The 9268-nt window shown below is 35.8% G+C and overlaps 1 pseudogene; it reads left to right on the top strand.

Annotated features, from left to right (window-relative positions):
- Nucleotides 1-9033: 9033 nt before the first annotated feature.
- On the top strand, nt 9034-9176 carry LOC118709554 (annotated as a pseudogene).
- Nucleotides 9177-9268: the final 92 nt, after the last annotated feature.

The following is a 9268-nucleotide window of genomic DNA, read 5'->3' as shown; positions in this document are numbered from 1 at the left end:
CTCCTAAAAATGGAAACAAAGTATAACTATAAAAAATATACCCCATACCTTCTTAGTATTTACCTTCAATATACATTTTTAATTAGTATTATCTCCTTCTACTTCAAACATGTTAAGGAATTGATGGTTTCTTAAAAAATAAATTAAGCCTAAATTTTTTTAAATGTGTAAATTAATTCCAGTTCTTACTCATGTTTTCTTCATTAGTTTTTTTTTAATATATATCCCTATAGACCTATATATATATTTGTAAGATTTCAAAGATTTTCTTGAAGTATAGTCATTAACATGTGTTGATTTTATATTAAGGATACTCTCTGCCAAAGACATTGAGTCTCAGGATCCTGGGAGCTTGGAAATAGTTGCTTTGTTTTGTTGTATGTCTTGAGGTGTCCCCTAGGTTGCCCTGAACTACATACACTTCATGCTTGGATCATCTGTTCTTTTTTCTAATTTGCGTTTGCCAGCTCTTCTTTTACCCCTCAAATTTGTTTTAAAATAAAAATACCACCATTTTTTAAAAACTTGGATAAATATTTGATGCATTTTCTTTCTACTTCTGTCTAAAGCAATCATGTACTATATTGTAAATTCTTTTCAGTCCATATTTGGCTGAAACAATTAGATAATTTGTACTTTTTATTTTTTAATTTTAATTTTTTTATTTTAAATATATATATTTTATTGATTTTTTTACAGAGAGGATAGAGAGTTAGAAACATTGATGAGAGATAGTCATCGATCAGCTCACTCTTGCATGCCTCCTACTGGGGACATGTTCGCAACCAAGGTACATGCCCTTGACTGGAATCAAACCCAGGACCCCAGGACATTCTACCCCCTGAGCCAAACCAGTTTCGGCTATTTTTTTAATTTTTTAAATATATATATATATATATTTTTATTGATTTCAGAGAAGAAGAGAGAGGGAGAAAGAGAGAAAAAAATCAGCAATGAGAGAGGATCTTTGATTGGCTACCTCCTGCACTAGGGATCCAGCCAGAAACCCAGGAATCTTCTGGTTCATATATATAGACACTTAACCACTGAGCCAACCTGGTCAGGCAAGAAGTCATACATTTTAACAAAGGAACCATGGTAGTGATTTTACTAAAAATGCCCTTAAGCTGTTCCTAATACTTTGAAATAATATTGACGTGAATCTAGGACCCAAAAAATAACTTGTCAAATAATAAACAGCTAAAAGAGGCAGAACTTAGCTTGGAATTCATGCTTCTCTACCATAAAATCTCATTCATAAATAAAATTCTAAGGATGGCTGAGCTTGGTACTGCCCCATGCACATGCTACTTGTCATGACTTTCCAGGTAATTCTTTAAAAACTCAATTTGGACCCCAATGATTAAATGCCATGCAAAGTATTGCTATAAGTATGGAGAAAAAAATCTTTAGCTTTTATTTTATAAAGATAAAAATGCTATCATCTTTCTTAGTACCCTGTTTCCCCGAAAATAAGACAGTGTCTTATATTAATTTTTTTCTCCCAAAGTTGCGCTAGGTCTTATTTTAAGGGGATGTCTTATCTTTCCATGTGCTAGGTCTTATTTTCGGAAGATGTTTTATTTTTGGGGAAACATGATAGATGTTCACTAATAGCTAAATATGACAAATGGTCTTTTGAGACATAATGAATTTAGATTAGCAAATTTATGCTTTTTAGCTATTTCTTTTTCCACTTTAAATAAGTTTTCATTTATTTTTTTTAAATCAGGTGTGTGTGTGCGTATATGTGTGTGTGTGTGTGTGTAAAAAAACAGAAGTTATCATTAGATAGTTCTCTTTAATAAATGAAAAAAAAATATGTAGAGCTTTTAAGTATCCCTAACCCTGAAAGGAAGATAAGTAGATATTCTCAACTTAATATGCATCTGAAATATCTTCCTAATTGCTGTTAATGTTAATACTATTTTAATCACTTTGGTAAATAATAATAGATACAACTTATTGATTTGTATTTTTACTTAACATATATTTATGGATTGATTGATATGGGCCCAATACTATTCTATACATGAAATACAATGCAAATATAAGACTAACATGGCCCTTACCTCATGATTTTCTTTTAAAGGGATTGGGGATAAACAATGAACTTGTAATCAACTTTTTACAGATTTTGAAAAGTGTTATTAAGTAGTTACATTGGAGAGTAAAATGTGAGGGTGACATTTAAACAGCATCCTAAAAATTGAGAAGGAGCCAGTCATGCAAAAACTTGTGGAAAATAGTCTGGTCAGAAGGGACAGCGAGTGCAAAGCCCTAAGTCGGGAACTATCTTGGCGCATTTAAAGGACATTAAGAAAATCAATATCTTGAACTACAGTGAGCAAGAACAAAAGTGATAAACTGTAAGATTAAAAAAGGGGGTATTCCAGATCTTAAAGGATCAGTAGTCTATCTATAATAAAAGGTTTTAGTTATATTTTATGTGCATTGGGTACACCAAATGTTTTTAGCAAAAGAAAAAATATGATTTATATTTTATAAATATTAATCTGGGTATAATGTTGAAAAGTAGTTATACAAACTATGGAAAAAAATAGTAGCTTAACCAAATATTCCATGGGTTGTATTTCTTATAATTGAACTAGAGGCTTGGTGCATGAAAATTCATGAACTTGAGGGTCCCTCAGCTTGGCATGCATCCTCTGGCAGTCTGGGAGTCCTCAGGGGATGTCCAATTGAGGGCTTAGGCCCACTTCCCCATGGAGAGAGGGCCTAAACCACAGTCTGGTCTCCCTCTGTGGGAGGTGAGCCCAGGCCAACTTGGATGGTGAGTGGCTGGCCCCACCCTGAATCACCGCACAGCCATTGCCAGTAGCCTCCCTCCGCAGGAGGCAACTGGGCAGCAATGAGAGGATAGCACCAGCCCCATCACTCCACCACTGGTCACAGCCACCCCTCCCCCATTGCAGTCCCCTCCCTCTGCCTGCTGGCATGCGCCTTGGCTGGCCTAGTGCCACCTGCTCATCAGCCCCACCCTGATCATTATGCTGTTCATCACTGGATCACTAGTTTACTTATTCAACAAATTCCCATGAGCAATTCTTTATAGTTCTTCAGTTTTCACATCATGACAATGGAGAATTCCAGATGTTACTTCTATAAGATGGTGGAGGCTCAGTCAGGCTGGGCCCCTAAATTAACGTATGCAACAGAGGCATATAAAACGAACATGAAAATGTATGGGAGGCATATAACATGAGAATGAAATGGACTCCATTTAGGTTAAGCCACTGCAATTTGGGGATATGTTGTAACCATAGCATAATCAAATTTATAGGGGAAATAGGGCAACGTGGAAAGAGGAAAACAAGGTCAATATTGAAATATTCCACCTAGGACAGGATGTTATATTGAATTACCGGTGGTTGCAATGTATGGAGATCCAATTGAAATGAATTTGAATTCCATTTTGTTGGTAAAGCAGACAAAACTAGTGGGTGGATTGAGTTTTCTGAGTGTCTTCTATGCGGAGTCAGCTTATTTTTTAAATTGTCTGTTGGAATCTGAAACCCATTCCCACGTTGTTCTCTGTTATCACTTCTGTTGCAAGAGCTAAAAGCCTGGAAACTATGTTCTCTAGGCTCTCTTGTCAGCAGGGGTCCAGTTTGTGCCCTGCAAATGCTAAGCTCTCGTTAGAAAGACTGGATGGGAGAGAGATGGAGAATTGATTTGGCTTCATTATGGTGTGAGGGCTTTGGAAGATGGAAGACAGGACGTTTTGCCAGTACATTTCATGAATCAAATGGGATGCTGAAAGCCTAACGGGGAGTTGTCAGTGATTTTTGCACATCATGCTTTCTGGAGAGCTAGCAGCTGTTTACCTAATCTTTGCTGTCCCAGCTCACCTAACAGTTTTATGTGCCTCTCATTCTTTGTATTAAATCTCTTCTTGATGGAAATACCTAGAATTTTTTTTATGTCTTTACACAAACTGTTTCTACTTTATGCAGCATATCTCCTACTTTCTAACAAAGCATTCAGTAATCAGGAAACTGAGGCTCAGAAAGTCAAGGGCATGTCTAAAACCTTTTCATGATAATGGTTGTAATTGACCAATAAACCCAGTTCATAAGTTGTGATTCATTACTTGTGCTCTTTCTATTATAGCATGCCACTATAGATCTTAATATTCTTCCTACCAAATCGAATTTTTAAACAATTCTCTTGTAATCCTAGTGCCTCTGATTGACACCATCACAATTTATGCATTCCTACTCTGCAGGGAAATTTCTGCTTATAAAGAAAATGACACCTACTGGTGCATCTGGGCACAGTTTTACTTCAGCGTCTTTTCCATATGATTGTCATTTAGCATAAAGCCACCAAATCAGATTTCATCATTTGAAACTCCTTGAATTTGCTGGTTTAGCTTACAGGTAAATGATACTCTGCAGAACTGCTGTTACGAATTCAATAAGACCGCAGTGGGAAATGAGAAAATAGACATTTTTGAAGAGGTGGGGAGAAAGGCTTTGAAGAACTGATTTCTGAGTCAAATGTCTTTCATCACAGAGAGAGGGACTCCAGGGAAATGCGTAAGGTAAGCAAAATGTTATAGCTGTAAATTTCTTTTTAATTTTATTTTTGCAAAGACATTTTGCTTTTAAATGTCCTGGGAACACATTTTTTTTTACCTTATTAAAATAAACTAGGTCTACTCTTTCTTGTTCATATTCAAGAATGCCCTTTCATTTAAGGTGAACTTCAAGTATAAATAGAACAAGCAGTCACTGATTACAAATAGTTAGTGTGGTGTCGTAAGGAGAAGCAGACACACATACACACATAATCCAACACCAAGAGTAAATTGAACACATGAGGACATATGTAGAGTAAAATGCACCATGTTTTAGGTTTTGTGTGGCAAATACGTTTGCATTCCATTTCTCCAAATAAACTGTGAGGTTCTAAATGTCAAGAGAGATTATTCAAATGTAGATCTATTGTTATAGCAGGTGTTTTAGTCCACTTACGATGCTATAACAAATTACTATAAACACGTGGGTTAAACAACTATCTATTTCCTCCAGTACTGGAGGCTGGAAGTCCAAGATCAAGGAGCCATACACACACCTTCTCCGTGTGTCCCACGTGGCCTTTCCTCTGTACAAATAAATATTTCATGTCTCCTCCTTTTTTTTTTTTTTATAAAGACATCAGTTCTATTGAATTAGAACCCCATTTTTTATGATCCTATTTAACAATCATTAACTTTTTAAAGGCTCATCTTCAAATATAGTCATCTTGGGCTTATAGCTTCAAAATATGAACTTGGGAGGGGGATACAATTCAGTCTAAAACATGCACCTAGGTAGAACTCAAATATGTGTAGAAATAAATTTGAGACTAATAAATTACAATGGAAATTATGATTTATGTAATCATGTAAATTTCTAAGTGGCTATTACAAAGTATTTCCCCTAAAATAGGACAGGAATACATCTTCAGTTACAAAGTCAGACAATCTTAAAGGAAATACCATTTTTATGCTTTAACTGTAAGTTAGTCAATATTTTTCCTTATATTTTATTAATTGACTTTTGAATGAGGCTAGTATTTGGTTTTATCTTCAACTGTATACATTTTCATTGTTAATTGAAAATATAATTAAAAACAAAGGCAATAGCATTGACTCTGCCCCTGGTTTCTGCAGAAAAGAGGTATTTTAGGTTTAAAAGAGAAAGAAGCCAATAAGGAAGAAAAGTCTGGATCAATGCATGTAAAAATTAAAATGTTCCATCAATAATTGCCAATTTTTAAAAATGTACAGCACACTAAGAAAAAAACAGTTGACAATAAAAATAATACTTGATATCTGAAAGTTATTCAGGAAGCAAACAGAAAAGTGTTCCTTCTTATTAAAATCAAGAAGATAAAATTCATATTCTATTTCCCTCTTGAAATAGTAATTCAAAACACTGTCAGCTTCTCAGTAAAAGCATGCTCTTGTATGTTGTTAAAATGGATGTAAATAAAAGCTTAGACCTAAAAACATGGTGACTATCTATATTGGGGCTTTAAAGTTTAATTCCTACTGAGCCAAACTGGCTAGGGCTGGTACATTTTTTACAGTAGATACAGAAAACAGTACATGCAGATTAAAAAAAAAAGTTTATCACAGCACCACTTAAAAAAAATCAAGCAGTTCAAATTCCAAATAATAGAAATGGTTAAATTAGTTATGCTAGAGTTATTTAAGTGGGAATTATACTTTTAAGAAAAAAAATATATTAATTCATTTAAGATAAAATTTCCATAATCCATGATCAACTGGACAAAAATTATGTAACAATAATTGCAATTATAAAGTTAAAGAAAATACCTTTTGTTTTCATATGCAATTCTTAATGAGATGGAAATTAATCACAGGCTGGTGTGACTCTCTGGCCTAATTCTGAAGTTAGTTTAGAAGTTAAAGGAAAGGGTAGGAGTCTGAAAATCCCTGAGAAAGTCACTGGTAAGGGAAGTATAAAGCAAGTGACACTATTATTGCCTTGTCTACCACCTGGAGCAGCCAACAAGGACAACTCACATACATACTGGATGGAACAATGTTTTACTCACATAGAAAAGAGAGGGAGCAAGATCAGTTTCTAGAGTGAGCATTCCCAGATCATCAAAAACTCATATTAGCCATTTTAACTTTCAACTGATTTGAACATTTCTTGGATAAACCAATAAACACTCAGTATCAGCTGTTCATTAGATATAATTTTCTCCTGTGTAATGTAAGGGGGGGGGTCCTTGTTCTAAATCATCTGACAGATGCTGAACTCCTAAAGAGCATGAAACTTCCAGTCAACTGAGTATTGGTCCCTATGGCCAGCAACCTTAGCATCAAGTTGGTCTGCAAGGCCCTCTACTTGTACTGAAGACAAAGGACCATATAGGTCTAGTAATAAATAATGTCGTTTTTAAACATTCGTTTAAAATCTTGCTTGGCGTTGACTTGTATTGACATAACCTTCAAACACATGGTATCTACAGAACGTGTGAAGTGCAATTAACAAGTTTTGCTTGAAAAAGTTTGTGTTTGGTTTGGTTTTTGTTGCAAAACTAGGGCTAAGAAGATGGCGGATGAAGAGCATGTTCGGCACTGCATGCTTTACGAGTTCCAACTAGGAAGAAAAGCAAGTGAGGCTGCAAAAAACATCTGTAGTGCTCTTGGTCAAGATGCAGTTAGCGCCAGAAAATGCCAGCGTTGGTTTGAGAAATTTCACGAGGGAAATTTTTTGTTAGATGACAAGAGTGGTCGAGACCGTGTGTCCAATTTTGATCAAGAAGCTCTTCAAGCTCTTTTGGTGCAAAATCCTCAAATTACCCAACAAGAGCTTGCGACAACTTTAAATTGTTCACAAAAAACAATTTCCAATCAATTGCCTGCACTTGGCAAAGTCCAAAAGTTTGGAAAATGGGTTCCTCATGAGTTGACCGACAACAACCGTAATCAAAGAGTCACAATTTGCAGTTCGCTCCTCTCTCGTCAAAACCGTTTGCTGTTTTTAGAGCAAATTGTTACCGGAGATGAAAAATGGGTGCAGTATGTTAATTTGAAAAGGCGGCCTCAATGGTTGGACAAAAATGAGGCTCCGCAGCCCATGCCAAAACCTGACTTGCATGCGAAAAAAGTGATGTTGTGTGTTTGGTGGAATTTTAAAGGAATTCTTCATTATGAACTTTTACCATCTAACCAAACCATTACAAGTGCAGTGTATAGTGCCCAATTGGAAAGGTTAGCCCAAGCTTTAAGAGAAAAAGAACCCGCGCTGATTAATCAGAAGGGCGTAATTCTTCACCATGATAACGCACGACCGCACACTGCAAGAATCACTGCTGAAAAACTGCGCCAGTTGGAATGGGAATTTCTCCCTCAACCTGCATATTCTCCTGATATTGCCCCTTCCGATTACCATTTGTTTCGTTCTTTGCAAAACTTTCTCCTTGGAAAAAAATTTAATAATGAAGAATGCCTCAAAAATGCATTGACCGTATTTTTTGCATCAAAATCACAAGAATTTTACAACAGAGGGGATTAAAATGCTTCCTGAGCATTGGGCACGAGTAGTAGAAAACAACGGCAAGTATATTGTTGATTAAATTTTGTTGTATTGTTTAAATAAATTCGATTTTAAAAAGTATTAGAAAACGACATTAAGTATTACTAGACCTAAAAACATTGCCTCCCTGCAATATAGTTGTAGCAGTAGTGTTGGCCAGGTGTCATATGAGGCACATATACTTAAACAGAACAAAAAAGCACATACTCCCAAACAAGATGACATGCATAGCACAGGCTATGAGAGTTCCTATTGTCCTGCAAGGAAATTCCCTCTGCTTGCCTCAGCTCTAGGCATTGAATGCTGATATATTTTAGCCAGAAGTGTACTGACATCTGCAATGCACAATGAAATTATTTCAAATTATGACGGAAATGAACAGATGAACAGTAAGGCATCATGGTTGAATCTGAGTAATGGGAGTATAGAAATGCTCAATGTAAAGCTCTTTTTTAATTTAATTTTTTTCTTTATTGATTAAGGTATTACTCATGTGTCCTTACCCCCTCCATTCCTTCCCCTACACCCTCCCCCACTATGCCCTCACCCTCCCTGGTGTCTGTATCCATTGGTTAAGCTTATATGCATGCATACAAGTCCTTTGGTTAATCTTTCCCCCTTACCCCTGCCCCTCCACTACCTTCCGTCTGAGCAAAATAAGCCAGTCAGAGGAAGATAAATATCACATGATCTCACTCATTTGTGGAATATAATGAGCAATATAAATTGATGAACAAAAACAGATCCAGAGATAGAGAAGCATTGATCAGACCGCCAAACATAAAGCTCTTTTATATATTCTGTATGTTTGAAATTCTTTATAATTAAATGTTGAGTAATAAAACCAGGAAAGCGAATATATTTTGTAGCATGGTTTTATCTATATTAAAAGTATACATATACAAACCAACATTGCATGCCATGTTGTAATAATAAATACCATATGTGAATGCTTACCTGGTAGGGGAGATACCATGACCACGAAGGTGGTTTTCCTAGGGTTTGCTTATCCATTGCACTCTGGATGTGCTTACTCCTACAATTTCCCCGAATGTGGGAAACTTGACTGCATAATTTGCGGCAGTGCTTTCCCCTAAAATTTTAAAAAATAAATACCATATGTGAAACATATCGGAGCAGGTGCTCTTGGGGGAATAAGCATAATAGAGCTGACTATATATAAT

This window comes from Pipistrellus kuhlii, unplaced genomic scaffold, assembly GCF_014108245.1.
Source record: "Pipistrellus kuhlii isolate mPipKuh1 unplaced genomic scaffold, mPipKuh1.p scaffold_m20_p_1, whole genome shotgun sequence".
Classification (NCBI taxonomy): Eukaryota; Metazoa; Chordata; class Mammalia; order Chiroptera; family Vespertilionidae; genus Pipistrellus; species Pipistrellus kuhlii.
The sequence above is the reverse complement of the archived record's forward strand: the minus strand, read 5'-3'. Positions and strand labels throughout refer to the sequence as shown.